Here is a 27,544-nt window from a genome sequence, read left to right on the forward strand (position 1 = left end):
CTTGCTCAGTTAATGGTTAAAGTGGTTGCCACATCAAGCCAAGGCTGGCCCTTTGGCTGCCGCCCTGGCTGGCCCAGCAGGAGGGGGCTGGTGAGACCCCCCAGCCACCCCGGCTCCCCAGGAGCGTTCCACACAACGCCTGTGGAAGTGTACAAAGTGTCAACCTCAGCGTAGTTTTTAACCTGGAGTGATAGCTTTACTGATTTGCCACTTTACTACTCTTGTTAATGAATTTTTAATCTTCTTAATGACATTAAACACGGAAAGTAATTAAGGAAAACAAGTTTGAAACTGCTGACTTAAACCCTTTATTCAGAACTATTTAATGTAGAATTAATTTGATTTTGCCCATTATTCAAATGAACACATTACCTTCCTGTGCATTGGCCTCTTTTCCTTTATTTTTTTCTGGTTTTGTGTGTGTGTTTTCTTATATTAAATACATCATATAATGCTTTGTCCTCTTTGATCGAAGGTAACTATGGGGTTTCTCTCTCCCAATGACAGAAAGGGTCAGCCTTTGGCATCTCTCATGGGTCTTGTAAAGTCTCCCTGCATCAGGAGTTCAGCTGCGGTTGGGAACAGAGGTAGCATGCCTGAAATACCAGGCTGCTTTCACCTGCTCGATTAGGAGAGAAAGGAGCTTTGCTTCTCAGTGAGAGCTGCCGGACTGCATCCTTAGCACAGGATGTCACATCTACCGCAGGGAGCAAAGCCATGCTGATTTACATCAGACTGTCAGGCCTCTGCAAAACAGAGAGCAGAGGCTGATGTAAACACTTTGGAAAAACCAGATGCTCAACTTTGTCTTACAGTGGAAGAAAGGGGTCCTTGAAACTCGTATTACCCCTCCATTGACACCACAGGCTAGACTCATTCTTGCCACCCTTCTTAGGCATTATTGGCTCTGACCCACATGTACGAAGACAACAGACGTTCATTTGATATTAACCCCTCCAGCTGATCTTTTCTTTTTCCAGCCTGGCTTTTGTGTAGCTATAAAGCCTGCTACCACTTTGAGCCTGAGCAATACAGCCTTGCAGCCCTGTTTCCACTGGAGTGAGGATCCGGTGTTATGAATCAGCTACACTCCTGCTGTGATTTTACTGATTTACTGCATGGTGTCTGTGAAACTCTGTTCCCCAAATGCTAGGGAACAATCGACAGTCAATAAGGTCTCATGTGTCAGTGGTCTCCAGGTCTCCTCCACCAGCAGCTTCTGGGCTTGAGAAGCTCTGCATGCACTCTGTATTGTTATCACAATCTCTTCTCCTTCATCTGAATTTGCTACCTGATCTCCTGTATTTGGAAGCAGCAGAATCCCTACAGGCCACCTGGATTCATCCCCCAGTCAGCTCAAAATTCAGCTCTGCCCCAGGCAAATGTGGTGCTGATAAGACAGCAGGAGCAGAATAGATTCCACTACCAATCAAGGCTGAAAAGAGCAACTAGTCCTCATATCCAGAGGTCTCTCATCTTCTTTGCTATCAAGAATCCCCTTTTGGCATTCGAATGCATTGTATAAATAAGCCTTTTTCTCTGCAGCCACCTGCCTGGCAGAGTAGGTAATGTCAGTGGAGTCACACAGGCTAGTCTGCTGCTAAAACAATGAGAGCTGTCCAAATAATTGTGTGCACACGAAGGATTGCTGGATGACGGAGCCAATTTGGGGCCATAAATCCGGCAGATGTGGTGACAGCCTCACCTACAAGGAAGTGCAGCAAAAGCACTGAATCCCTCTCTCAGACCCGAATTTGTACAAAGAGGAATGTCAAAGTTCTGCACAAAAACTTCTTCTACCTTTCCCTGAGCAGAAGAGGAATTACTGAGCATTACAGGGGGGAAAAATACACATTAAAACTACTTAGAGCTCCCAGGTGCTCCCTTCACCATAGTCTTGTATGACACAGTGACTACAGGAGAGCAAGCCCCGCATCTACAGCTCAGTATCAGCTGCTGGAGCGATGGCCTTCTTTGTGGGTCAGTGGTGAGCAGCCAGCCCCATCCACTGTGAGGTTTGCTTCTCTTTGCAAAGACACAGATTCAGTGTCCACTGGAAGTAATGAGACCCTTTCCCTTGGTTCCAGTACATAACTGGATCATTCCTCAAGCTGGAATATTAAACATGATGGCAGATTGTCATTAAAGCCCTCTTTACTTTATTATGTGGTTTTGCTTCAACAGCCAAAACTGGAGGAAAGAAAGAGAACAAATGACTTTCCTGCATGCTGGATGTAAGACACTCCATAGGCACTGAGCTGACTCTGGCAGGACCTTTTCCCATCAGAAGAAGCAGTGCTGTTGAGTACCACATGGGATGAGATCAGTGTTTCAGACTGCAAAAGCTCCCACCATGATACCTGACCTCCTCATAGTCAAGACCGTGTTTTAATGTGACAACAGATGTCATAATCCCCTTGGGCTTTTGCAGTCAGCAAACTGAGGCATTGGATAAATGAAATGACATGGAAAAAAGTCAGCTGGAGAGCAGGAGTGAACTCAGGTCCCCAGAGTAGATGGTGACTGATCTCTCACCTTCAGCCTCTAGTGCTCTTTTACTGACATACCTGGGTTGTCACAGAACGGACTCAACATGCCTGAACTTGGATCCTGAAGCATCACAGTAGTCTCCATGCCCTGCTCAGCATGGGCTTGGGGAACTTGCCAAGGAATGAACACCCAATTCTCCCCACCCTATGCCTTTATGACTTTAAGCTTTGCATAAATGTGCAAAGTATTTTCATGGCATATCTGGCACTCAGCTGCTAACCAGCACCTGCCATGCTAGATTATGTGCCAGGTCCTCGGGCAATGGGTCCCCTCTCTATGCCATCACTTTTATGTCTGGGTCCCCTCTCTATGCCATCACCTTCATGTCTGCTGTTTGCTTTGTTTCTTCATGTCTTCCATGTTTCACCCTTCCTCTCCCAACAGCAAGATGACACAAACCTGAGGACAGACCCAAAGCACATTGTCAATATAATGCAAATCACTCCCCTTCGCTTAGAAGAAAAGCAATGGAAAGAAAAGGCCACAGATACCTTCTCTGACCCTTATTCACCTTTAGGACACCCAGACTGGATGCTCTTGGGCAAGCTGGGCCAATCCCCACCACCAAAAGGGGTTCTCAGTATTAGATGATGGCAGGAGCTGTTGGGGAAGTCAGCACCAGGGGATAAGCCTGGCCATGGGGAGGGGAATTCATTGAGAGATGAAGAGGGGCAGTGAAGCAGGGGTGGAAAGAAGGAACGATGGAGGAGAAAAAGATGAGAGAATAGAGTGGATTCCAGGGTGGCTTCACACCCTTCCTGGCACCAGGGGCAGCAGGCTGCTCGCAGGGCTCCGGCCGGCACTCCATTTCCTATTTGGCTTGTTTGAGAGCATAAACCTCCCTCCAGTCTGGGCACCAATAAAAGAGGCAGCTCTGCAGAGTCTGCACTCCGTTGTGGCAAGCTGCCGACTTTCATTTCTTTTTACTACTGACTTTGTGTGTCTCTCGCCCCTTCCTCCCATTCTGGGGACTTTATGGACTGAGACGCAGTATCCTTCTTCCCCAGAGCAGGGGCTGGCTCCAGACCTGGAATTCCAGGAAATTTCCAGGGTTGTCTCCAGACAGCAGCAGCAAGCATCACTGCCTGCTGCACCCAGCCCTAAGCAAACAGGACCATGCCGCACCAATGCTGCCATCCTGTGAGGGTGAGATCCCCATCACAGACTGGCACAGGGCTTCTCCATCAGAGCCCTTCTTTCTCCTTCCAGAAGGTCACCTATACACCCATGTTGCCCATCCCAGCTGTAAGGAGGCACCAAGATGCCAGAGCATCTTATTCAGCCCTGTTCAGGTGAAGCCTGACTCCCCTCCCAGGGTGTGCTGCTCCCCACAGCCAAGGACAGCTGTGCCCCACTGTTTGATGCCCAATGACCTTCACTCAAATCAGCTCCACACTCCAGCTGTGAGACAATTTGTTATTTGCCTGCCCACTGTATGCCAAACTAGCAGACAGAAATCCAGCCATCCCTGAGAACAGAAGTTTTGGGTTTTCCAAAGAAAGGTGTCTGGTTTTCCAGCACTTTCCACCAATTTTGTCTTTTCATTGGAGGTCCAGTCCCTCCCCAACCCCGAACAAGCACTTGTTTTCTCAGAGATGTCCATGGAAGAACTTAAACAGGGGAAGTTTAGATTGGATGTAAGGAGGAAGTTCTTTACTGTGAGGGTGGTGAGGCACTGGAATGGGTTGCCCAGGGAAGTTGTGAGTGCTTCATCCCTGCCAGTGTTCAAGGCCAGGTTGGACAGAGCCTTGGGTGACATGGTTTAGTGTGAGGTGTCCCTGCCCATGGCAGGGGGTTGGAACTAGATGATCCTGAGGTCCTTTCCAACCCTAACTATTCTATGATTCTATGATTCTATTTCCTAGATATATGCTCAAAGCTCGACTCTCCACTGGTGTCCCCTTCCCACCTCAAAGTCCCTGCTGTGCTTTACTCCATCCAGCCAGTTACATGGAAGCAAATTCCAGAAAAACAGTCCATGATATTGAGAACAGTGTGATTTGGGTTTACCTTGTACACAACAACTGACCTACTGACATCACCCCACCTCCACCTGTTTTTACTGCTCTGACTGTACCAAATGCAGCCGAGCTGTCACAGGCAGCTCTAGAGCAGAACAGAAGCAACAAGTTGTTGTGTTTTGGGTTTTTTTTCTGATAAAAGTTGCAAATTCTGAACTTAGCATTAACTAGCTTTGCAAATCTTGGCCTCCAGCTTCCCTGCAGGCTACTCCCTCCTCTGCTCAGCAGAACAGACGTGCACATATGATTTTTGGCACACGTGTGTCCTGTATGTCATGACTATCACACATTTCATTATGTCTCTGTGCACATTCAAGGCACACTCCAACACATACGTATCCGAATCCCTCCGCTTTTGGCATTACTTCGGTCTGGTTTTGCCATGCTTGCGGCTGCAGTTCAGGACACATGTGGAGATGCCCTGTGGCAGTTCTGTGTCTGAACACACATGGAGTAGCATTTTGTCTATGAGACCCTGTATTCAGGACCCAGTCTGCATGTATCTTATGGCAGATCATGGACAAATTCTGTTTAAAATACAGATATTTTGTTTTGTCCCATCCCTCTGCTGTATATCTTATGTGGAAGTATTTATGAAACCATAAGCTGTACTCTGTAGCATGCACTTCAAATAGATTTGCTTTGCGAGTGGAGTGGTTCTTTCTTTTTGCATGGGTACCAGTGAATACATGAATGGCAGAAGAGGAGGAAAGATCACACAGGGAAACCAAATATCTTGGTATTTGTGTTTGAGTTTCTTCTTCACGGGTCTTTTTTTGCCTCAAGGAGCCACTTATGGGGCTGAAATACTGCAAGATCTGGTCTTCCTGTAGCATTCCTACCATCCAGGGAGTGAAACACCCTGAGCAGAACAGATCTTACATTATTTCAGCTCCACAGAGTGCTCCCTGAGGCATCGGTGAGAAACATAAGCACAGCTATAGAGGCACAGAAAATGCTTGCAACACAGATGCGAGTGCTGAACTCTTGAGTTCCTTCCTCAGAGGGAAGAGGCCAGATGCTGTGTCCACCCTGGCTGAGGCATGCTGCACAGTTTGGGGTGGATGTCCTGCAAAAGGTCTGCTTCCAGTCTGGGTGACAGAAAGCCAAGCCCCATCCAAATTGCAGGAACAGGGCTATGAGAGTGTTTGCAAGTTCATGGTCCATGACTGGAAGCACTCACACTCCCAGGGAGCACAGGACACAGCAGAGCCAAGCCTGCAGTCATTTACACACTGCTCTTCCAGTGACACCCCCAGGAGGAACTGCAGTTTGGAATGGAGCCATTGCACACACAGCAGAAACCAGCTCACACACTCTGTGCCTCCCATGGGGTCGGTGCACACCTTAGCTGGAAGGTGCCCATCTCTGATACCGTATCCCAGCATCCCAAGCTGAATCAAGACTAGTTCTGGACTTGCTGCGATGTTCCTTAGAGCAAGGTTGCTCATGGCTGGGTGATGGAGTTCACGCATTTTGCAAGCCAAGGATGAATTAATTTTTTCTTTGTTACAGTATGTCCAAACCACTCCCATGTACTCCAATACAAACCTTTCAAACGCTTTATATAGAAATTATCAAAACAACACTAGCAACTAATGAATAACACAGACACAGCTCCCAGAGATGTGTGTACTTCGGTCAGCAAAGCCTATTCTGGGGGAGAATGAGGGGTTCAGCCTCTCCCCTCCTTCCATCATCACCAGTGATTGCAGTCTGCCAAATGATGTGACTGGAGCCACACACTTACATCACAGTTCCCTTCACTACATGGGTGGCTCTAGACATCAGTGTAGACAAAACCCATAATGTCCAACACTGTCAGACATTGAAGGTGGCTGAGAACTTTGTTTTTTCTACGATAATAAAAAACCTTTTTTATATAAATAAATATTTTCCAAGTAACATCCTCTGTCTTTTCATAAAGTTGGAGAAAATGTTCCATTGCCTCCTAGCATTGCTAACCTCTAGAAATGGCTAGAAAATAGAAAATCCAGCCTACAGGAAATTCTGTTATTTCTACATTTATTTTCATCATGAAGTGTAATGAAAAATGAAGTGGACAGGATGGACTAGAACAGAATGTTAATTCTGAAACAAATTCAATGCAGACGCATGAAAATTGTGTTAAACTTTATGTTTTGATAACATTGAAAACATAAAATGTCTTATAAATATAATGAGAAAGGCAAAAAACAAATAATCCATTGCATTTTGGGTCAGTTCAGATCTCTGCCAAAAATTCCAGTCAACATTTAACATTTCCAGAAAATGGTTCAATTTGGAGGATTCTGCATTTTCCAGTGAAAAACTGGTACATCAATTCTTTTTTTTATCAGCTCTCTTGATTATAGTATGCTACTAAAGAGGGATGTTTTCCGCTGTAACCATTTTTTTCTAGCTGCAGGCATGTAATTTACACTTATATTTCAACTGACTAATACCGCATTAAGCATCCTCTCAGAACTGGACTTTCATTATCAGAGATTACATAACAACAAAAGAAAGCGGCTATAACAGCCAAAAAATCCTGGAGCCCATGGCAGGGGAGCCCATGATACTGTGCCCAGTGGGAGCCCTGTGCCATGCAGCAGGGCAGCCAGGCGGTCCCTGCCCACAGCCCTCACAATGCTGCAGCACCCCATGGGGGAGCAGCCTTTGCCCCAGTAGCTACACACTGGGCTAAACCCAGAGCAGAAACTACTCTTTCTTGTGTTTGAATCAGCTAGGGTACAATGGAAAAGCCATTAAGCTTTGGGCACTCTGGTCTTTCTCTTTTTTCCCAAATTATTTTCTTTTTCATGCTTTTCTCTCCCCCTCCTTCAAACTCTATTCTTTCTTCCCCATGGTTTTCTCCTTTTTTTCCTTTTAAAGTCTAATAGTAGGCATTGCCCTGTCTTCATAGCTGCATGTTTGCAGCTCATGGTGTTGGCTGCTTTTGCACCCTCCCTAGGCCACTGGTCACCCGTACACCATGAGTGGGCTCTTCATTTCCAAAGCCTGGCTTTGGGAATGCAAAGTTTCCCTCTCCAATGGCTCTTGGGCTTCAGCAGTTCAGCAAGGACGTCATCCTAAACCCGCCCTTCGAGTGACACAGCGGGCAGCCCCAGACAGGAGCTCTCCCCTCCCAGCCACCCAATTCACACTGCATTTCATCAGAAATAAAAAGGACAAGTTAATCTGTTTGGGCTGAAAACGAATGAAACAATGGGGGTAAAAAAACGGTGAGAGAAATGATATTTCTCTCCTCCGGCAAAGGGGCACGATGGGGGTGGGAAGGAGGGTGGGGGTGGGTAGAGGGAAGGAAGGTTGCTTTATTTTATTGATTTAAAAAAAAAAAAAACACACACACATATCCCACAGGCGCCAAAAAGCACAGGGCAATGATTAATGTCCCCTCAGAAAAAGAAATTATATAGAATAAATTAAACTACTGTGGCAGCAAATTGAAAAATAAGGATGTAAATGAGGTTTGAATACTTAATATCTGAGAAGGGGAAGCGAGTCCCGGGCATGGAGAGAATGGTGAGAAACTGTCAGCGACCCAAGGGGAGACTGTCCCTTCTGCCAGGCTCGGAGCCCCTCTGCTCCAGGCCGGAGGCCAGCAGCAAGGGCCAGCATTGGGAGCGGAGCAGGGCTGGCTCACACCTGGAGATGGAGCCAGCCACGCTCAAGCCTGTGATTGCTCCTCCAGCAGAGCCATGCATGGGCATTCTCACTCCATGGGAAGACTAAAACTGGGCCCAGCTACTTCAGGTAGCCTCACAAACAGCATGTCACGGTGCGGGCCATTAGAGGGGAAGCTAGGGAGCTGCAGGGGTTTGCCCACATTTGTCACTTGGTGTGTAGCCTTTTCCCTGAGGAAGTGTGGACTGCTTGGCATCAGTGTCACCTCTGCATCATGCCAATGGGGCTGTATGCACCACTGTGTAATAAGGGCAGAGGTTTTTGCTACCCAAACATATCTGTTTGATCTGTAATGGATGCTCACATTAACAGCAGCCTGGTTAAAAGTTAGGGCATGCAGACCTCTTGCTGTAATAAGCTAGCCCAGCCCCATCAGGCAAGGTCAGTGTGTGCCAGGAGTAAAGGAAAGGAAAACCACACAAGACAGTGGTGAAGGGAAAGCCACAGCAAAGACATCCTATCTCCACACTGGTCTTGTTTGTATGAAGAAAACAGTCCTTATTCCCAAGACTTTCCCAGCTCAGCTTAGCCAGGCTGCGAGGTGACTATATTCAGATCTGGATGCAGGCTGCCATTAGCCACACAGAACTGCAACAGCTCTATTAAACCTGCTAGCTGTCAACTTGTGTTTCACATGCTATGTGGTGTGGTGTGGTGTGGATGACAGATTAGCAGGTCTACAGAAATCAAACTTTAGCTCCCACCTCTGGCACCGACTTGTTGCCACTGTCAAGTCACTTCCTCCTTTCCTTGCCTCATCCCTATAAGTGGGACAGTATGGTGTGGCAAGATCTGGCACTGGAAAGCACAGAGGAGATTTACCTTCATGGGACAGAGCTGTGGAGCTGGTGATAAGTTCTGTGAGTGAGGAAGGAATCTATGGGAAACCTGCCCTTCTGCTGTGTGCTGCCATGTGCAGATGGCCCTTGGACACGTTTTCCATACTACAGGCGCAGGTGAAGGATCCTGACTGGGAATTACACATTTTGTCAACATCAAAACAAAACACAAAGCACAGAAATCTTTCCTCACAGCTCTAAGAGCTTGCTGAGCAGCAACAGTCCAAGGAAAAGGCTGCTGATACCAGAGACAGCAAAGATATATAGTGGGAGTCTGGGGATACCAGATACTGGGGTCCTGCTTCAGGCCACAGGTTGTATTTCTGTCCTCCTGTGACCATGAGAGAAGTGGTGGAGTTGGAGAGAAAAAACCTGTTTATTCATCAAAATGGGAGGAAAGAAAACTGCCACTCTGATTCCTGGGTGCAGAACAGTGGCTCAGCCTGGGAGCTGCTGGCGCCAGAGCCCTGCAGAGCCAGGGGCAGTTCCTGCTCCTGGGAGCTCAATGCTGCTTTGGGGTCAGGCACAGACCTGGATGTGGGGAGTATGGGTCAAATGGCAGAGAGGCAGAATAAGGAGGGGGCAGAGGACCCAGGTGACATCCCATAGGGTGTCTGAATTCAGGCTGAGGGGCCAGTAATGGAGCAGAGCACCTTCCCTTGCCATTTCAGCTTAACCTCAGGCACAGCCATTAACCTGACCCGATGGGATATTAATATTCCCCAAATTGCCAGAAAGCTGCTCACTCTGGCTTATTTTCTTTCCATCTGGCTGTGGTGGAGGAGAGCCCGTCCTCAGCTTGCTGCTCAGCTGGCTCTTCCTTTTTTATCTCTTGTCTCTGAATCTCCCATTCAGCCCCCTCTATCTCTGCATCCCCTCTCTGCTTCCCTCTGCCAGTGCGGGTAAGTGTGTGTGTGCGTGTGTGTGTGTCTCTCTCTCTTCCCTTCTGTCTTTTTTGTTCATATATATTTAGTATTTATTTACAAGCTTGATTTTTTTCCCTCTGAGTGAAGCCAGGCATGCACAGAAATCCTTAAGATGCTATAAAGCCGCTGAGGTATAAAATGGAAAGTGCTTAGCCTGCCTGTACAGAAATATCTCACTGCGCCGCACTGGAAGCCACCGAAGCTGGGCACTGTAAATCTCATAGAGTTTAGCTTGTTTGTTTACACCATGACGACGATCTAAAGAGAAAAAGAGAGAGAGTGAGATGGAGAAGCTCTCAGTTCCTCTGCCAGGCCACAGCACACATCCCCTTCCCAAAGCATTTATTGGGCCTCATGAGCAGGATGCTGGGACAGCAGCGCCTTCCCAGCCCATCTGTGGGCAGCTCAGTGCTGGAGTGGGGAGAGGCGGCCTCTGATGCTGTCCTTTCCATGACACAGGGCAAGGCAGCTTGTACATTTCCCAAGGCCATCCCAAGGGAGATGTTACGAGGATCTCCTACTGCTGGGACAGAGTGGACTTTCTTGCTTCTTACTTATTGGTCAGTCAGTTTGACGGTCCAGCCTTGGCCTAAGTGTCTTTCTGAGACCACCCTGAACAAACACCAAAGGTCTTCCTAAAGACTTAGAAATGGTACTTGATAGAAGCCATGTCCAAAGAAAACCTGAGCTTGGGGAAATCAGTTCAAATTTGGACTCATCTGTTACCTTTCATGTCCTAGGGTCCCTCTTTGAAAGCTGTCATGCCCCTGTTCCCAAAGCACAGCTCCACCACCACCCTTCCTATCCAGCCCATCTCTACAACAGGGCCCATGTAAGAACCCCATGTACTGAACACTGGCGGGGCTCTGGTCTTGCTCCTACTGTCTCCAGGTATATCCAGCTGTGGCTCTTGGGGACAGTGGCATCTCAGCACACACCAGGATGGGCCCTGCCATTTGGTGCTGCCCCACAAAGTGAGACACTTAAGCCCCTCCCACATGGCTGCCCTGGCAAGCAGACCACTTGACCTGAGCTGGATTTGCATGGATTGCCCTTTTAGACAGCAAACAGAAGAGTCCTGGAAAGCAATCAGGAGGAAAACCCATTTCACAGCTCCCCACTGGAATCATGGAGGATCAGCAGCCAAATATCTGTGTGCCAAACACAGATACATTTGGAGCAAAAGATGGATCCACAGTAGCATAGGAGAGACAAGGATTGGGAAGGAAAGGAAAGGCAAAGCAGTTGAAATCAGAAATTTTAAGTGCTATATATAGTATAGTGGCAGAAAGACAGTGTGTAAAATGTGACAGCCTGCAGTGATGGCACTGTAAAAACATCTCTTGTTTAAAAAAAAATCACACCAGGCCGCTACATTTGTTCTTACATCACATGTAGGGAATTCAGCCTACAATGCTGATCTGATCTGACCCAAACCACACTGGGAGTTTGCTGTGGACATGGGAGTTGAGCTCAGGTCTCCCATGCCCTAGACATCAGACCCTTTCTAACACAAAGGTATAAAAGCCTTGGACACAGCAAAAGAAATCTAAAAGTATCAGAGGTTGTCTCAAGTATCCATGGGCAGAGAACTAGGAAGGAAAGAATCCTACCCTCTCCATGAGTGGCTACATACAGCTGAGGGTGCCAGGACTCCGAGGCTGCCTCCCAGCTTCCTAACAGCTCCAGTGTCACAAGGCATACGCAGGGAAATTCTTGCTGTGCTGTCAGCCTGCATGGATGCGCACTGTCCAGATGCAGCAGTGGGAGAGAAAGTTGGAGTTCAGTGCCTACTTGGCACACTGGTGGGTTTGCACCTCTTTCCATGAGCATCCATTGGAAAGACAGCTCCATCCATCCTCTTCCCAAAAAACCCTGCAAGCACGAAATCTATAGATAAACAGTCACAGGTGGTTGTTGGCTCAAGCTCTTCTGCATCCTGTTATTCCTAAGAGCTGTTACGTTTCCAAGGCAAGGGGAGAAGAAACTGGAGGAAAGTGTGGAAGTCATTGCTTGGGGTGCCAGCCTGCCACTGTGGTGTGTAAAGAGGGTGCAAGAGTGCTCCCTGCAGGAAGATGACTAGTTCATGGTCTTATGTTGGGCCAGAGTTGCAAGAGGCAGAGAACAGGACCTTGGAAGTCCCTCTTTGCAAAGCAGATTTGCACTGAGTCTTGTTGGCAGGAAGGAAGGCAATGTTTCAATAGGACCTACACAAAGGCAATGACTTGTCTGTGCATTGCGATACAACCCTCCCCCCTACAGAAGCATGCATACTGGGAAGGACTTTTCACCAGTGCAAGAGGAGAAACTGGGTCCTGCCGCAAAGATAAAGACTTCATGCACAGTAAGGTTGGATTAGCCTTAAAATCTCTTCTCCCTGATCTTTTGCTGAAATCCTGCTTTTTTGTTTGTTTTTCTCTTCCTTCCCAAATGGCTTCCTGGCCTCTTCTTTAAGGGGGCATGCCTGGGCCCGGAGTAGGGGTCTCCACAGTGCTCAGAATAGGCCCCCAGACAGCTGCAGTGAAAGGGATGCTGCAATCCTAAATGCCCTGTGCGCTCTACATATTGTGGAAAAAGCTGTTGCATTCATCAATGTCAGACGCAGAGTTTGAATAAATTTGAATGCGCTCAAGCGTGTTCCCTGCAGTTTTCTGTAATATCACTTTCCAGTTTGAATATTTCACTTACTTTTTTTCAAATTTCTTTTTATCCACCAGTTTTTACTCCTTTTCATCCTCTCCCCCCTCCACCTTACCCCCCTCTTCATGTTTTTATGCTTTCAACCCAAGCAAATGGACAAGGAAGCCATGCTGCAAGCTTCCTCTCAGCAATGCCTTGGAAAAGGCAGTCACGTCTCAAACTATACTTATGCCTTCTCAGCTGTTGGCCAGTATGAACATCTTCCCACCACATAACAACGTGGGACACTGTGGCTAGGAGAAAGGCATCAGTGCAGGATCAACTTACAAGGGTCTCGCAAAAGATTCTTGCTTGCCTTGGCCCACTGGCTGAGTTCTGTGGGGCTCTGGCTGTGGAAAGGGGATGATATGGTCAAACACCGTCATGAGCCATAAACAGGATCCCACTCATCCATATGCCCTGAAGGTCAGAGCCAGACACTGAGAAGCAGCAGGTCTGCAACTGATCTGCTGGTGTAGCATGGTGGTGTCCCAGTTACTCCAGGGCAAATAAACTGAACGGAATTAATGCTTTCTTTCCTCTTCTTTGCCACCAGAGTAAACCTATCAGCCCCTTTTGTTTCCCACACCTCAGTTTGTCACCCTCGTGTTGGAAACTATACTTATGAGTGTGTTTGTAGATCCCCGAGTGATGTGAGCTAGGCAGACCTGCTAAAGGGTTAATTACATTCTTGACGAGCCAAAGAGAAGGGGTTACTATTTGCAAACCTGCTTTTGGGCTAAGTTCCCATGCCTTCTGTTCAACTAGGAGGGAACAAGGAAGAGAAATGTCTTGTACCAACCTGACCAGACAAGCACCTCTGAGATGGCCAGCCCTTGCCCAGGACAGTGTTTCCTGGGGCCAGAGGGTGTGTGAATGTTGGGGACCAGGAGGGAAGAAAGGGTTGACAGCACCAGAGAATGAAGGAATTCTGCTGCTTGTATTGAGAATTCACTGCTCTCCCTTGTAGTGAAAACTCTATGATCTTGTGACTAACCACTTTCCCCTTTCACTGTTTTTGATTTATATCCCATTACTTCGCCTGTTTGTGCCTTGCAGACATGAATTTTTTCCCTGACATCTCCTATGCAGCAGCCACGTCAAAACCTTTGATAAAATAATAGTGGTAAGACGTTTGCATGGCTGTTTTTATGTTTCCAGGGATATAGACATCAATTAAAACTCTTCATACAATCTGATCCGTCGTTATTAAAGGCATTAATACCGGCACGCCCCTCAGATTAGGGGCTGCTCACCGGGCGATGGAGGAAAGCCGGGAACATTGTCCGCATGCGTCCCCTTTCTGCTCAGCTCCGACAGGGATCTCGCTTGGAGGACAATAAGCAAGGGCTACCGAGGGCACCAGTTGCTGTACTGAACTGTCTGCGGGTAGTAGAGGGCAAATGTATCCCATGCACCAGAGAAGTATAGCACTGCCCTCCCAACACCTCTCCTACCACCACATGACCTTGAAAAACAAACACAAGCTCTGTCACTGCCTTCCTCCCAGACCAAAGGTGCCTGAGTTGCTTCAATACATGCCCCAAAGGTGCCCAAAGAGGGCAGCTGAAATTGAAGCCATGGCGTGTTTGGTGCTGAGCATTCACCGAATGAAAGGCAACCTTCAACAATATACGTAAATTGGAGAGGGAAAGTTGAGGAACAGAGAGAATATGTGATTTACCCATGCAACTCATGTGGCAGCTCCTCGTCAAAGATGCCCACATGTTATCAAAGACAAGAAGCATCTCCCTCAACCGGGAGGAAACCGAGACTGTTAAACATGCCAGCACTGGTACCTAATTAGAGAAAGAAATGGGCACTCCAGTGGTCAGCCTGTGAAACATGTCAGTGCCAACACCCCGGGTTTCACTCGGTAAGTAAGGCAAACCAGAAGGTCTGATTTACAGCTTCCTGCAATCCTGCCCAGGACAACATGTGCCAGCTTTTCTCATCCAACACAGCCTACAACAATTCCTGCTGGAGCTGGAAACAGTTGGTGTACCCCCTAATCCTCCTCACAATGCCTCTTATGGGGGGAAGTCTGAATTTGCAATGGACATTTTTGGAGGCAGCACCTTTCCCTTTTACCGCCAGCCTCACCACCACTCAGAAACCGTGTTCCCTCCTGCTGGCACTGTATGGTACTGCCAAAGGCTCCCTTTGGTGGTGATGCCTTCCCCAGTGCTGTTACAGGACTCCGTAACACTAGCACTGTCTGCGTTAGGAAAACTTCCCTGCATGCAGTTTTCCATATCTTCATTTAGTATAGCAATGAGATGCAGGAAATCTCAGTTATTGCATGGTGGTTTATAGGCTACTACTTTCTCTGCTGTAAATATCTGAAATAATTGACATTATTTCAAACTTTTTTGTCCCTTTTTTTTTTTTTCATCTCTTCCTTTCCCTCCTTGCACAGCAGGAAGAAAAAACTGCTCCTTCTGCTTGTCATCTCCCACGAGAAAAGACAGCCAGTATGCCCAGGCAATGGCTACAGAACAGCCCCTGGTCTCCTCTCCCAATCACACTGGTCACCTTTCCCTCTGCCTACTTGAGGGTAAGGCAAAATTGGTCAAGAGATGGTGGAAGAAAGGTGGGGACCATATCTTGTGAGAAAACCTCCACCAGCAGCGACAACCCATCTATACAGGTGCAAATGCTTTGAGTTACACCAGGGCTTAGCAACAGTGTGGACCCTTTGGAGGAGGTGGCTTTTCTTCCATCCTGTCCAGGCACAGGAGGGTACCAGCCCAGCAGGCACTTCCTTGATGCCTCACCAAGCAGGAAACCTGCCTGGAGCATTGTCTCCCCCAGTTTTGCCCTAGGATGAGAAAGATGTCAGTGGGGGGAGAAACTCCCCTCCTTCATCTGAAGGAAACTTGGGAAACTGCCTACTTGCCAGGCACCTGGGCACATCCCAGTATGTACAACCCCTGTCCCCCAGGTATGTACTAGAGGTCTGCAGCTGAGACAGGCAGTGCCAAGGAAAATCACGCCCCAACATGAGAGCCGGGGGGTGGCAGGAGGAGCAAGATGTGTGTGCATCCCCCATTTTGGTGTCTCTTTTTAAGCACCGGCTTTCCATTGCCCCAGGGGAGCCAGGGGGAAGCATGTGTCTCTCAGGCACACAGCAGCCCTGACTGGGTAACGGTGCAGAACGTAAAGTGTTGTCTATTAGGTAGGAGACTGGTTAATACAAAGAGTTGTTGGTAATAACAATGTCCTTTCAGCAGTGACAGAGACAAAGTACCTGCATGTGGCGTGTACCACTGCGTGCAGCGAGTGATGGTCGCAGGGAAGCTTTGGAGATCATTTGAATTTCACATCCAGGGAGAGTCGGCCTATCATTAAAAACCCCTAATTTCAGTGTCAGGTGGAGTTCCAGGTAATCGATCATGGTGTCAGCTGGCACAGGCTCCCCTTGCCTCGCCTCCAAGTCAGCCTTGTATTTTTCCTATTAAACTTGTTGCTGGGTTCCAGAGGGAAGTGTGGGAGCGCAGGAAAGGCAGACAACGCAGCCCCCTCATTACTGGTGAGGTGCAGGCTGATGAGACCAAGAAGGTGGGGCTGAAGGCTAGTGTGGGACAGCTATGGTTAGGGGGTAAGGAAAGGGGATGCTGGGAAGAGGATCTTTACTGCAGCAAGGTGCAGAAGGGACTTGCAGGGAGGGAGTCTCAAAACACCACTTTTTGGTAAGTGATGCTTCCTGGGGAAGGCATTGCAGGAGACCCTCCATGTGTTACTGATGCTGCTAAACCCCACCAAGCAGTTTTGCTGCTTCCCTCATCCTCTCTGCCCCTATGAGTCTTTCAAAGCCCCTGTGCCCCTGTGGGTCTCATCCTGCACTCACTACCCTTGGCCTCCTCATCTCAATTTTTTCCTCCCCCAACCCTACATAAGCATCTCCAACATCCCAAGCCCCTCTCAGCCCTCACCAGCCAGCTCTCCAGGGTCCATCTCTTTCTCTCTAGAGTCAGATTCCCTTTAATGGGTAGCATAAGGCTGCTCTCGATAGCTTCAGTTACCAGGGAAACATTTTTTGCAAGAGAATTTTTTGGTTACAAAACAACCTTCTTCTTCCCCCAGAGGTCAAATCTGCATGAAGAATTGCCACCAATAGAAACATACTCTGTTTTCCATCATATTTCACCCCAGTTTTAAAACTCATATCTGTAACCAAAGTTGACTGAAGAGGCTTCATACACAGGGAGAAAAATACTTCCAAAATAATGCCAATAAAAATGTGCTTTAGAAAACTGAAGGAATATGTTAGAAACAGAGCTTTTAATTCCTACACACATTATACTGGAAATCCCATTGCAATCCTACTACACAGAAATCATATTGAAACACTTCTACATTTGCTCAATGCTTTGACTAGTTGTGCTCGGCCTTGTGACTATTTTGTAGCTAAGGTTTAGGAGCAGTAATAGAGCCACCACTTACTGCTGCTTTTACCTGCAAAGCAGAAATATCAGCCTTAAGCAAGTCCAGAACTCTGTGTCCCATATGCCTGGTGAAAGACATCCATTGAGCAAAAAAAGCTGAAAAAAACCCAGGACCAGGCCTATCATCCTACCTGAGAGGGAGGGCATGGACACACAGAATTAGATGCCCTGTTTTTTGTAGGACTGAGGTACATAGCCCCAATAGGATGGTTCAGCAGAAAGGGGTTGCAGTAGCAGTAAGAGACGAGGAACGTGAGATTTTGAGGCAGGATTGCCCTGGTGGACTTCCTGTGCTCAGGGCTTTCATGCTCAAGTGATTTCTAAAGCCACAGCAAAGCAGAGGGAGGTGGCTCTGAAGGTCAGTGCGGAGTGAGCCAGGTCTTAACCAGAGATCACTAGGGCTGGCTGAATGGGTCATTCAGGGTTGAGGAGTGGGGTTTGCAGTGTGGATGGTCAGTGTGGGCATGAGTTGGAGGAAAAACATAAAATTGCCCTTGACTGTGGGTGCAGGTACAGCTGGAGAGCAAGCCTTGAGGAGGTAGTTTGTAAGGGTGCAGGCAAGCAGCAAGATTGTCTGTCTCCATGGTGTGAGGACACTGCTCGTCTTCACTGAGCCCACTCAGACTTGTCTGGGCATCCACATGACAGGGAAAGGTTAAACTGGTCTAACTGCAGCACTGCAGAATTGCGATCTTTGTTTCCAAGAGAGAAAATGGGCAACGGGAAAGGCATTGCTGTAATGCTTAACCATAAAGCTGGGCAGGGAGCCCAAACACAGAAAGTTGAGGTTAACACCATTCACTGTTGGATCAAAGGTCATTGTGGATCGGGAACATCCAGCCAAGACTGGAAATCTCTCCTGCATAGTAAATCAGCCATCCCATTTATGCTAGTGCTGCAGAAGGACAGTGCACCCAGGGCCGGTGGTGATGTTGGAGTTTGCTGAGCTGTGGCCGCATGCTGTACAAGAATCTGGTGAAGAGCCCTGCCTTCCATCTTCCTGACTCGCATATGCACTGGGCACAGGGCCAGGTGTGAGCAGCAAAGACTTTTATAGTGCTCTTCACGGCTCGGTACATGGGCAGGGCTCTCCTCCAAGCCACCCAGTCCTCCTGGGACCTGGGACCACTCTTGATCTTGAGGGGCATGGGTTAGGAACAGGTCTCCTGCAGCTGACAGTTTTACCTAGATGGTGACAGTTGCTGTAGTGACCATGTCAAAACACCTTTAATTTCTTGGCCTGGTTAGCCAGACTCTATTTATAACCCAGCTGACTGCAGACCTTCCTTGCTGAGTCTGGGCTCACTGAATCCCTAGTAAGTGGCCTGGGCTTACCTGCCACCATGGTATGTGAGTACAATGACTACTATTCATTTTTGCAAGACTCCAAGACAAAGAAGTGTGAGGAAGAGTGTGGCTTGGTTCCTATCTGCAAGGTATATTAAGCGCTCCTTGCCACTTCGGAGCTCGCCAATGTGCAGTTGGAGAAGTTCATTTCTCATCTGTCTGTGGGGTAAAGGGACCCCTGTCCTGAAACTGGCCAGGTGAGAGTGATAGTCCCAGGTCCGCTCCTTTCTTCTGGGCTGCCAGAACAACTGGTAGCTGATGCAGCTCCGCAGGGGGCTGGAGGCACTTGGATCCCACATGATGCCCAGAGGAGAGGAGAAACCAATTGCCTTTGTGTCAAGGATACTAAGCAAAGCATAAAGAAACTATGTGCAAATTGAATGGAAGGCATTAGGATATATCTTTGGACAGAGCACAGGCTTCATCAGCAGTTGCATGGACTAAGATTGGTACATCTAACTTCTCTCTTTCCTGTCTCCCTCTGCTCCTCAGGTGGCTTTTTTGGTTGCCAGCTGAAGGGAAGGTACCATCCCCTATCCCTCACAGAAGAGCTGGCAATGGCTGTGACTTGTTGAGGTTCCCCAGACAGGTACATACTGGGGTGTAAAACCAATGGTGCACAGACACCTGAGATCACAAACAGATAAAAACTGTTTCAAGGACTGGGGACTGGAAGGGGGACACTTGTGGTCTGAGGCTGGTTTGCAGCTCAGATGGTGATTTTGTGTGTGATCTGGGGTGAAGCACCTCATCTCTGGCCTTTGGTTCCCTCTCCTATTCAGCAGGAGTATGGCCCACCAATTTAGTTCATCTTCATGGTGCTGAGAATGGCTCTCCCTATGGCCCTGCACTACATCCCAGTTCAGCCCATTCGCACTGATAGGAGCTGCTGTGGTGGAAACAGCAATGCTGGAATGTGTGATAATGCATAATGGGAGAAGGTGAGGCTGGAGCTGACAGGCTCACCTCCTCAGCTTACGGTAACAGTGACAAATCTCTCATCGTTTGTTCCTTCCTTGCCTGGCACTTTGGCTTCTCTTTAAATGGAGTTTATCATGGCGCAATGGGCTTTTTTCCAAGTTAATGTCTGTCAGCTACGATTTGTTCAAACGACCTTCGTAGGCTCAGGGGAATTTTAAAAATAAATAAAGAAAGGCCTGCTGCAGTGCTTAGGGCGGGCTTCACCTGACAGTCAGCGATAGAGACACCTCAGAGCATGGAGCACTGTGTCCTCCCAGGACCAAGCCAGGGGAAATGGGCTGATTAGGGAAAAGATTCTGGGGCCCCAGGGATGTGTGCTTGATAAAAGACAGGACAGGGCTGAGAGACAGACACAGGGCTGTGCTGGCGGGGAAGGGGAGCACACAGCACTCAGTTCCCTGATCTTTTCTTTGAGTCCTATTGCCCATACAGCAGGCACCGCACTGGAGTGTGGGTTCACGCAGTAGCCCTCAAAGAACCCACAAAGGATACAGTCCAGATGCTCTTGTCTTTGCTTCTCTCTCGGAACACACATCTCTGACAATGTCTTCTGAGAAGCTGCCCTGCTCTTGACTGGACCCACAAATCAGGGCCCTTTGACTGGGTTGCTCAGGCTGAGGCTGGTCCTGAGGAACATCAGACTTCATGTTCTGTCTTTGCAGGCAGCTGGGTGCAGTCCTCTGCCTCAGCTTTGCCTTCTGAAAAGGCTAAGGTCATTTGTCCAAAATTTACCCCAGCCACAGCTGGGAAGTTAGGTGGGAATGTGCATGGACTTGAGTGTTCAGGAACAGTGATGGGGGAAAATACCTGTGGAAAAAGTCAGGGCAGGAGAAAATTGGCTTGGCGGCTGTGACTGAGGAACGACAAAAGTCAACACTTCACTTGAACAAAGCTAAGGACATGAGAGAATAGGGAAGGAAAGAACATCCTTCTGGTCAGAGAAATACAGTCTAAAGCCAACCTCCTGGCTCTAGCTAGTTGTGGGCAGACTTTGCAGGGTTATTCAATCTTCACGTGCCAGCAAGAATCACACCAAAATCTATATGTCCAAGACCCATAAGAGACCTGAAAGGATGGGAGCTCTGGGGCATCCCTTATTTCACAGGGATGCCCCAACTGGAGCTGGGCTGAAGTTGCAGCAAGGGCCCCACTTTGAGGAAATCAGAAATGAGTTTCTCTTCCCGATTCTGACACTGTCACAGTATGGGAACTTGGGAAAGTCAACACGCATTTGTTTTCTCCCAGTGCATTTGTACAGTGTTCAGTGCAACAAGGGCCTTTGTTCTGAGTGGTGCTGGGAGGCAAGTGGTAATAATAATCATAGTGGTAACAGTAGTGATGCTATGGACTGAGCTGTTTGGGATCCTTCTTCTAAACTCTTCTAGACCCAGTGCCTCGGAATAAAGTGGTCATTCAGAGTATCACAATGAAAGAACAAGTAGGGTCAAAAGAGATTTAAATTAATGAGACCTGCTTATTGGATCTTGTTCTTATTCTTCTGCACACCTGAGCCCTTTCCCAGCCTGTGCCGGCAGTGCTTGCAGCTGCCCTCCTCACCCAGCCTTCATTTGTTTCAGTTCCTGGCCTTTCCCTGTTGCTGTGTGGGATGTAAAGCAGGCTACAGAAACCACAGGACCATCAAGGACTATTCAACATCCATCACCCGACATTTGGGCATGAACAAGGCATATGATGCATAAAGACCCTTCCAGCACAGTAAACAATACTCCATGAGGCCAGAGCTCAATGACAATCAAGGCTTAGAATTAGCTCCATCTTCTGGCATGGCAGAAAGACCCCTGTCCCTGCAAGCTGTACCCGATTCAGCCTTCCCTGCAGACCTCTCCTGAGTCAGCAGAGCTTTGCTGATCTTGGATCAGCAAAGGATCTTGGCTTCAGCCCAGGTATGGGTGATCCAGCCCAGATCTGGACGCCAGTGTTCACAAGGATTTGGGGGATTCTCTTTGCTTTAGGGCTATCAGAATGCAGGACTTTTTTTTTCTTCTTGATTTCCTAAAGCTTAAACTAGGCAAGAGCACACATCACCTGTTACTTTACACACACACACAAATGTGTACATCCCTAGGAGGGATGCAAATAGTGGTACTTGTAGAGCCAGGAACACAGCAGTGCAAATGCACATCAGCACCTGGTGGACCTCCTAGTCCCAGATACGAGCCATAAAGTGGGCCAAAATGAGGGAGTCATTGCAATAGTGTTTTGCTGACCAGTGTCAGAGGAGAAGTCAAGGTGGGAGTCTGCTACACCACCAGCCCCATTGCAAGTCACAGCTCAGTGCAGTCTGAAACAGTGGAACTGCTCCTGCTATGTGATGCCCTGTACGACCCAGGACCTGGGACTGGACATAGAGCAAAGAGACCTGGATAATCTCCCCAGGGAGGTGGTGTTTTTCTCCATATTGGACACTTTTAAGCTTCCCACTGGACAGGGTGCTGGGACATCTTGTCTAGACTGTGCTTTTGCCAAGAAAGGTTGGACCAGATGATCATCGAGGCCCCTTCCAACCTGGTATTCTATGAATGTCTGGGCCATACAGCTTGCACAGTAGCACAAGGTTTTTACTTAGTGCATTCCTGCTACACCAGAAGTGCAGTTTTAGGACCAAAATATGAGTATACTTTCGATGACAGCACATCTTAGAATCATAGAATCACTTAGGTTGGAAAAGACCTTAAAGGTCATTGAATTCAACTGCAAACCTAAACTTCCAAGTTCACCACTAAACCATGTCCCTAATTACAAATACACCAGCATATTTAATGTCTGCTATTCTCTGTTTGCAACCTTAGGTGCATTTTTGGAGTGGAAATGAAAGATTGATATTTGCTTCAGACCCCACATGTTTGTCAACATGACTATCAAGGGATTTGTAGATGAGTATTTAGTACTGAGCTTTGATATTTGAATTTCCCAACACTAAAAAAAAAAAAATCAAAAGAAAAGAAAAAAAGAAAGAAGAAGAATAAAAAAAAAAGGGGGGAAAGAAAGAAAAAAAAAGAAAATAAAAAAGGAAGGGGAAGAAATATTGCCCTGATGAGTTGCTAAAGAGGTGAACCGAACATAAACACATACAGTGATGTCTTCCTGAGTCTGCAGACAGCCTGGACTGTAGCTAAGAAAGGCACAAGCTGCCTACACCCATCTCAGTATGTCAGCTCTGAAACCTAATGCTGACACTTTAGAAAGAACTACTCAAATGGCTTTCCTAGCCACAAATTTTGCAGATGCCTGCAACTCTTTTAATTAGCCCCCAGTCCCAGGTCATTTTCTTCCCTCAAGAAGGCAAAACATTCAGCTGTCTTTCTTCAACAGCCAAACCAAGCCTGTATTTTTCATGTTACAGACATTTATGTTGCATTCAGAATGAGGCACCATCTCAAAGCATAGGAACAGCGCAGAATAAAGACTTTACCATCAATTTCAATAAGTTTAGGAATCTTGGAATGATTCTATTGTTCATGATTCTCCTCAGTTCATCTCTCCTGGTATATAGATCATGCTGCAGTCCTCCCAGTGTGCCTTCTTTTCCTTAGCAGCAGGGATCACTCCAGTGCGCAGCTCATCATAAACTCAGTATTGCAGCAGTTGGAGCAGGACTGAAGGCTGCCGTCTCACCAGGGGGAGGCACTGCGGACTAGAGACAGGAGGGAGATGTTACTGGAGGTGTCCTGGTGAGTTCTGGAGTGGCTTTTAGGTTTCAAACACTAGGACTTACCGTGTGTTTGTGGGGTTTTTAACTATAAAGAACAGAGTTTAAAGCTGAAAGAACTGTGAAAGTTGCTGGGCGCCTTATTGTCATGTTCCCAAGTTCCCACTTTCCCTTGCATTCTGGTAACATAAATGAAAGAAGATTAACCTGAGCCTGCAGATAGCCTGAAAAAAGTACCCATCATGACTGTGCTTACTGCATTCAGCCTGATGAGGCACGTCCACCTCAACTCTCACCTTTCTTAAGTGCCCCATCCATCCCTGTGTCTCACTGGGTTCAGCCATCTCTACCTCCATCCCATACAAATCCCTCTGGAGGGCCATTCCCATTGACATCTGTCTGTCTGTCTTTCTGTCCATCCATCCATGCATCCATCCATCCATTCCTAGGTGTTTGTCTGCTTGTGAGAACTGACCCTCCAGAACATTTAATTGGTACATCAAGGATAGCAGCAAAATTCTCTTGAGCCATGTGGACTATCTCTGAGAGGATGCTCCTCTCCCACTGGGGGGAAATTTGTGTTGACCCACACCCCCCATTTGAATGGGACAGCCCTGCAGTGATGAGAAAGGGGCCAGCAGGCAGTACCCCTCAGCAGGGCTGTGAGTACGCCGCAAGGGAAACCTCTGTGCCAAGGTTTTTCTCCCTTTGTGCTTGCACCTGGGGAGCCTGTCTGGCAGAGCAAAGACCGCTGCCCTCCCTCCCATCACCCTCCCTTTCCCCACCAGCAGCCCCCAGCCCAACGGAGAGACCAGCCTGGATGGAGAGCCTTTCTCTCCAGCGTGCCGCACTATGACAGATGATTGACTCGAAACAATATCTAAGGCGATCAGGATAAAGTACCGACCATTTCAAGGCTCAGCAGAATTCAAATTCTAATTAGACTTCTCACCACATTCCAAATAAAAATTGTTCCCCTGATATCCTTTTTGCCTATCAGGTGTCTCTCCCTGATCGCTGGAACAAAACGCATAAAGAAAGTGATTAAAGCCATAACAAAGGCATAAAATTGAAATTATCGCTGGTATCACATCTGGGAGCAGAGTGTGTCACCACACTGCCCCCCTCTCCTCGGTGCGCTCCCTCCCCAAATAGATACACGCACGTGTCCCCCCATGGTTCTTGCCTTGAACATAAGCGACAGGGTGGGGGAGAAGGGGGTGGAGGGGATGGGAGAAGGTCTTGTTCCAGGTTGGAAGTTACCCATTCCTGTGGTCTGGGGTAGGATCTCAGCCCACATCCCCTGGCCCCACTGCTTCCAGCTCACGGCATGGCTGGAGTTGTTGTGGGTGTAAATTGCCCCATGGACATAGTGCTGCTTTACATCAGCTGAGGATCTGGCCCCTGGCATCTGCAAATGCAACACATGCAGACGCCTGAAGCATACACACCCAAGGAGAGGAAAACACATAAGCACAGAGGCCTGCTTACTGCCAGGCGCTCTCTAATGAGCACACAAACAAGCTGTTCTCTAGGGCATACACCCCCCTGCACACGCACACGCATGCATGCACATACACACAAAGTCGAGCCTCCGGTGTACCGCACACATCCCGGAAGATTCCTTCTGCCCACTGACGCCTGTGGTACAGCCAGAAAAACCACCACACACACACATAAATGCACAGTCCACACAAAACATGTAAGCCTGTTATCTATTCATTACACACACAGACACAGAGGGTTATAAATCAGCATCCAAGCAAAGAGCCACCCATGTGTTCCACCACACATGTAAAAACATACATATATACTATAAATTTGAGCATAGCAATACATGGAAACCAAATATTGCACACACTAATTTCTACTCCATATGACCACCATGCACCTGCAACCCCTGCAAACACATAGACAGGTTGCATATAACCCTTATACAGCTTCTTGCTATTTTATTTTTTATGTCATCCATTTGCAACATATCTCTATATAAATGTCAATTCACACATGTATATATATGTAGACACATCAAACATATATATATATATTTATCTCAATATTTCATATCCCCCCCTAATGGTCTCATGGTCACCAACACATGGACCTTATACACACACACATATGCACCTGCACACACATACACTTTCACACTCAGTGCAGTGGTCACTCTGTAAGCACAACCCTTTGTCATCCAGGCGTGAGCTCGGTCAGACAGGCTAAAAACACACATGCCCTGTTAGGCAGGGAGGGGACAGCCTGGTCCCTCTCCCTCCTTTTGCATGGACACAAGGCTGTAGGCTCACACAACCCCACTCCCGATTTACACCAGCATGGGGGCACAGGCTGCCCCTTGGCCAGGCTGGCACCCAGGCCTGCTGGAGGGACACTTATGGCAGCGGGTGCCTGGCTGTGGCAGTGGACACCCAGTGCCAAAGCTGCCCTTTTTCCATACTGGATCCTTGCCCTGCCTCGGCTCGGCTCAGGATGCCCTTACGAATGGACCATTTCATTTTTCAGCTGCACGAGAGGCCACTCCAGAAGAGAGTTAAAAAGAGAGAGAGAGTGAGGGAGAAAAAGAAAGGGACTAAAGCGATATAAAATTAAAAGGTAAAAAGCAGGAACGCAAATGGGAGAGAGCTCTTTCAGCTTTCACATTATTAATGACTCTTCAAAAAATCGGCGAGTTTTCCAATCTTCTCCGAGAAGCGCTTGAAGGAGCTCACAGATGAAACTGACCTTCAAAATGTTCTTTGGTCTTTAGTTAAGAAATTCGCTCGCCATTATGGCATCATTAGGGAAACAAGGATAAAATTACTCCATGGTTAATGACCTATAGTATCTCCCCACCAAAATTTGTTTCAGATCTAATAAAACTGTGCTTAACACACTCGGATGAGTTATGAGGACTGTTCTGCAGGGTATTAAAATGTGGAAAATAGATTTTCCGAAGCTGGGGGGACTGGACTTTTCGAATCAGATAGCAGAATGGAATTTTCTGGGCAATAAATTCTTCCATGTCTCAATTTCATCTCGCTCTCGCTCTCTCTCTCCCTCTCTCTCTCTCTCTCTCTCTCTCATTCTCTCTCCCTGAAATGCTAAAGCAACATGGAAATCTTTAAAGTGCAGAAGCTTATATAAACTTTACCCCCCAACCCCAAAACAGGGCCCCCACCCTTTAATGCTTTTTTTTTGTCTTCTATCTGAGAAGAAGGCATAATCCCTCCGTCAGGAGAGATTTGCCTTCATTCACAGAGCCAATTCAGCTGTGAGGCCTTTTTGTGTTGCAGCGTTGCGGTTTGGACTTTGCATGAGCCCAGCAGGCTGCCAGCATCACTGCGTGGGTGCTGGCGTGCCAGCCGGGAATGGGAGCAGGCGAGAGACGACATGGGGCTGCCAGGGGGTGCATGGGGGATCCCTCCTCCCAACCCTACCAGTGCCAACCAGCGGCCTTGGTGGGAACACGCAGAGGACCGCTGCTGGGCACTTCGTCCTTGGTTCTGCTGTGACAGGGCATCCACAGCTCATGTCTTGCTGAAAAGACACTCTGGTGTCTATAGAGTGGTACATATAGGGACACGCTTGCACACGCATGTTGGTCCCAAGCGTGAAGATGTATGCACTCATACAGCGGCAGGCAAACGCATCTATGCCAGAGCCACAAGCCCCATTGCCATTGTTGCCTGCAGGTGGGTCACCGGAGCCCACGGACGGGCAGCGTGGGGCAGAGCTGGGGCCCGTCTCATCTGTCGTCGCCTGAAGCAGGAGCCAGGGACTCCAATGGTGCTTTTAGGTTAGTGAGGGCTAGTTACTGCCGCTGAGAGAGGTGGCTTGCGAGGTAATGGCATTTTGCTCTCTTTAAACTTTAATCTTTCCTATTAATTCCCTGCAACTGGAGAATGTATGAGAGTTAATGTTCCATGAACGTGTTTCTCAGCCGACAGTCTCTTCGAGCTAATTACCTTCAGGTGCTAAATGGAGGGAAATTGCAATCCATTTGGATGTGAAAAAATTTCGCCTTTCCAATCCCCTGTGAAACATTCTTTTTCCTGAGTGTTGCAGAAAGAATGCACTTGGCTTCTTTCTTTTTTTTAATGTTTTCCTCCCCTCCCCACCTCAGCCCTCCTCCCCTCTTCCCCAAGCCCCCATCCTCACCAGGTACTGGTCTTCCCTCAAAGACTATGAGTTCTTCAGGAGACTCTGTGTCATGCTCAGTGGATGGGAGCATCATCGTTAGCTCTGGGATGGGACAGCACACCAGCCAGGGAGAGAGAAAAAGTACGTATATCCAGGAAATCCAACCGCATGGCAAAAACATGGAGGGGAAACAGCAAGAAAGACAGCAAGAGACTTCCTTTGGAGGTCTGAAGTTTAAGTGTATTTACACGCTTAATAACAC

At 47.9% G+C, this 27,544-nt stretch overlaps 1 long non-coding RNA gene across 10 annotated transcripts in view; it reads right to left on the reverse strand.

Moving 5' to 3' along the window:
- Positions 1-2,868: 2,868 nt before the first annotated feature.
- Positions 2,869-27,544, reverse strand: part of LOC136010491 (uncharacterized) — a 66,738-nt gene continuing 42,062 nt past the window's right edge. For 6 of the 10 annotated variants that reach the window (XR_010610896.1, XR_010610898.1, XR_010610899.1 and 3 more), the window contains 5 exons: positions 27,301-27,384; positions 23,215-24,559; positions 22,912-23,133; positions 19,971-20,285; positions 16,970-18,826 (listed from right to left, as the gene is read on the reverse strand). This is a non-coding gene — a long non-coding RNA (uncharacterized LOC136010491). Of the gene's footprint in view, positions 2,950-6,624; positions 10,282-16,969; positions 18,827-19,970; positions 20,286-22,911; positions 23,134-23,214; positions 24,560-27,300; positions 27,385-27,544 lie in introns of those variants that run through there. The other 4 variants (XR_010610902.1, XR_010610897.1, XR_010610900.1 and 1 more) reach the window with 4 other exon arrangements.

Source organism: Lathamus discolor, chromosome 3 (genome assembly GCF_037157495.1).
Source record: "Lathamus discolor isolate bLatDis1 chromosome 3, bLatDis1.hap1, whole genome shotgun sequence".
Classification (NCBI taxonomy): domain Eukaryota; kingdom Metazoa; phylum Chordata; class Aves; order Psittaciformes; family Psittacidae; genus Lathamus; species Lathamus discolor.